Below are 3,767 nucleotides of genomic sequence, written 5' to 3'. Positions count from 1 at the left end.
AGGCCCAACATGCAAGCTATGCCCAAGCTTGGCATAACAATAATCCTTTGCACTCACCCTCTGGCAAAATCTCATAATTATTGTTTTGCTTTGACCAGCACCAGGTATTCTCTCAGCCCAGACAAGCATCTGCCGTATTCATGTTCTGGTCATGAAACCTTGCTATGAGTCAAACTTGTCACATTGTTGCTGTTATCCCTCATTGTCAGGGCTACAGCTCACTGCATAGCCATTAGTGTAAGTATTGAGATTTGGCCACAGTAAAGTGGGTCCTCCACTAGGGTCAGGGCCCTGGCCCATGTGTTCTTGCTTGCAAACCATTTCTCTCACTTTGAAATTAAACTTCTGTTTGATTCCTGACTGTCTTGTCTGTAGCCTGCTCTGTTCTGCTCCGGCCATCCACCGGTTAGAGGCCAGCTCAGTCTGATTGACAAAGAAAACCCCAGGGGATGCTTGAGCTAGAGTTTAGCTGAGAGAGCTGTTCTCTTTCCTGCCTGGAGCCAATTCATAACATGCCATATCAATTCAAGAGGATAATTGTGATCAATCATAGTTTGAAAGTCAAGTTTCAATTTAGTAGAAATAACTACAAATAGAAAGATGATACATAAGAAGGTCATTAATTCCTTAATTAGGGGCATTCCAGCGGATTATGTGGTCAAAAAAGATTCATCCCATTTTACAAATGTGAAAAAAAGTAGAAGCTTAGACACTAAATGGCATTAAATGAGTCTCGGTCCAAAGGTCGACTTAGACAAAATGAGTCCATCATTTGTCAATGTTGGATAATGAAAGTGAAATTGAGCTCTTGATCATCTATTTAGTCCATCATGCATATATAGTATTTCTTCATATGCCATTGGTACATTGCGTAAGTTTTAAAGTTTATTTTTTTTATTAAGCTTCTGATGTCTCTCATATAGTCATTTTTGGGGCAGTTTTCACTTATTGAGAAGAATTTATTTTTTGTTAGTCCCTTTCAAAAGCAGCCCTCAGTAGCTAGTATTCCTTTCTTTAGCAGGAATCCAAGCAAATATATCTACTTAAAGTTCAAACTTGAGAATTTCTTCAGGCATTCTGGTTATTTACAGGCTAACTTGCAGTAGACCTTAAGTAAAATGATAGAGACACTGTCCTTCCCCATCCTGCTTGCCATAGGGCTTACCCTCCCCTCTCTACTTCATTACTATTTCAAGGAAATAAGAATAAAAGGCTCCTGTAAATAAATGCTATAAATGATCAGTTTTAGTCTTAAAATTTTTACAGATAAATTTTGTAACACCGATTTCCTGCAAAGGTTCTCATTCCCATGTCCTCCCTCTTCTGCTTTGTTTCTCCATCTCTTCTTTTCCTACTTTCCTTTCTCCTTTTTTGTCTCCTTTGTTCCTGTCTCCTTTTTTTCTGTTCCTTCCTTCTTGGCTCTGATACTCCTACCTCCCTTCATCTTCATTTCTCTCTCTTGAGATGAGGTAAAGAGCGAGGGAGATAAACAGAGATCAATGAAGGCAAAGGTGTTATGCTTTACATGGTATAGTGTAATCCCCATGTCACTGTATATTTGATTTTTTGTTTTTAAAAATTTCACTCTTTGAATGCATTTCTTTAGGGCCAGGCTGCCTAGATATACTATATCCCATTTATGTGTGATTTCGTTTGTTTTTAGAATATTTTTTTTTTTGTCTAGCATATTGCCCCCAATAAGTCTTTCCAGAGCAGATATATTTTCCTTTTCTCTGTTTTGCACATCTAAAGAAGGGAGGTTGAGGAAGAGGAAAGATAAAGGATCAGAAAGAAAGAAGAAATCATATTGATAGAGAAAGTGGATATGAGGAAAGCTGCTGCCCTGTCCCTTAGCCTTCTATTGACCGTCATATTCCCTGGGGTTCAATCATGCCTCATCTCATTGCTAGTTCACTCTCACAGCCCTAGGCCCAGTCAATCTGGCACCTTTAAACTGTGCCCTCTCCCCAAACTCCAACATATATCTAGGGGCTATCTTCTCCTGATCGGTCTCCCATCATCTTGTTCCTACCCTTACCCACTCCCCAGACTGATTTATCTGTGTGTCCTATATCCTCAAGGCTACCTTCCAAGGTGCCAACTAATCTTTGCTAAGGTACTAATGGGAGAGTATGACAGGGCCCACATCCCTTCTGTCCCAGGTGATGTACAGATATTTTAAAAGTGCCTTTCTGTATAGAATTCCCCTGCCTTTGTTGTCTAATCTGAGAAGTGATTCTAATGGTGAGAATTTTGGGACATGCCTAGTGTGTTCAGGCAATGGTACTCTGCATTTCACACCATGGAGGTAGCTGTCTACCTGTTCCACCAGCATCTAGGTGGACCCCTCCCCACTCAGAATCCTTGATTTAAGGTTGGGAGGGTATTTGGAGGTCATCTAATCCAGACCCCTCATTTTACAGATGAGGAGATGGAGGCCCAGAGATGTTATAAGGCTTGCCCCAGGGCACAGAGGTAAATGTGGCAGAGGTCAGTGGCAGAACTGGGATTTGACTTGGGTCTCCTGATAGAAAATCTAGCTTTCTTTCCACTGCATCACGCTGCCTTGCCTTTCAGGTTTCTGCTAAAAGAGTATACTGTTGTAGCCTGTATCTCTCCCCCTCCTCTCCCCACATTTCTCCTCTTACTACCTCTCTCTCAAGTTACCCCAGGCTTGTGGCATACCATGGGTTAGCATCGATTCAAAACCACTGCTTGAGGGAAGTTCCTTTTGCCAGACCAATACTGAACAACTAGATCAAAAGCAGAAGACATTTACACAAACACTGGAATAAAATAAATGACAAAGAAAATCCTCTCTATATGCAGAAATATACTCTCACAGGTTCTTACAGCAAGTTGCTTCCTGACATTTCCATCTTGAATTCCGACTTTGCGTGTCCCGTTGCCTTGTTGTGCCATGGAACAAGGCCCTCTTTAGCACTGTCTCCCAGATAGCTGTTCTTCTTCCCCAATGCTGTTGGTGGTGGCAGCAAAGAGGAATAGTTCAGCAATTCACCAGGGAAGGAAGTGCAGGCCGGACATCTTGCTGCATCTCTTGGTGGTTGTGGTTTGTGTCCTTTGTTCTCGAAGAAGACCATGACCTCAGGAAGGTGATGTCATGACTTGCAAATGAATTGGATTTAAGTGAGGTGGGGCTGTGCAAAGTCACCAGCCTCACTTACTCCTCTGGAGTCATCTGGGTTCAGTGACAAGATATAGATCAAAATGACTAGAGATGGCCCCATACATCTCTTGGTGGGAACCAAGCTCTTCCCACCAACCATTGAGACTACTGAGTATTTGAGCTATTGGAGTAACTTTGCTGGTTGGGATCTAAAGCTAAGTGGGAAAGTCTCTTACTGCCACTTCTACCATGGAATCACTACAATAGCATGATCTGGAAGCAAATAAAGACAAGCTCTAGATGGAAGCTGCAACTTGAGTGTTGGGACCCTGGTGTCCCTGCTTCTGTTGCCCTCTCACAGTAAGTGCAACTTTCTACCCCAAAACCTTGTGTGAGATACAGTCTAGGGTCTGCATCTCCCCAGATGTGGGTTCTTTATCCTCTTTTCCATTGATACTGGTATGGGTGGTCTTCTTTTGCTTCTGTAGCATCCGGGGTCCCATAATATTTGGGCCACCTGAAAAGTGACCCAAGGTTCAAGGCTCTCTGTGGAGCAGTAACCACTGAAAACCATTGCTCAGCCTACTTTTGTGTTTACTTTTACCGTCCAACATGAAGACATTTGACTTCAAAGCAAAAG

The sequence above is a fragment of the Vombatus ursinus genome, unplaced genomic scaffold (assembly GCF_900497805.2).
Source record: "Vombatus ursinus unplaced genomic scaffold, bare-nosed wombat genome assembly UNPS02015255.1, whole genome shotgun sequence".
In the NCBI taxonomy this organism is placed as follows: domain Eukaryota; kingdom Metazoa; phylum Chordata; class Mammalia; order Diprotodontia; family Vombatidae; genus Vombatus; species Vombatus ursinus.
The sequence above is the reverse complement of the archived record's forward strand: the minus strand, read 5'-3'. Positions refer to the sequence as shown.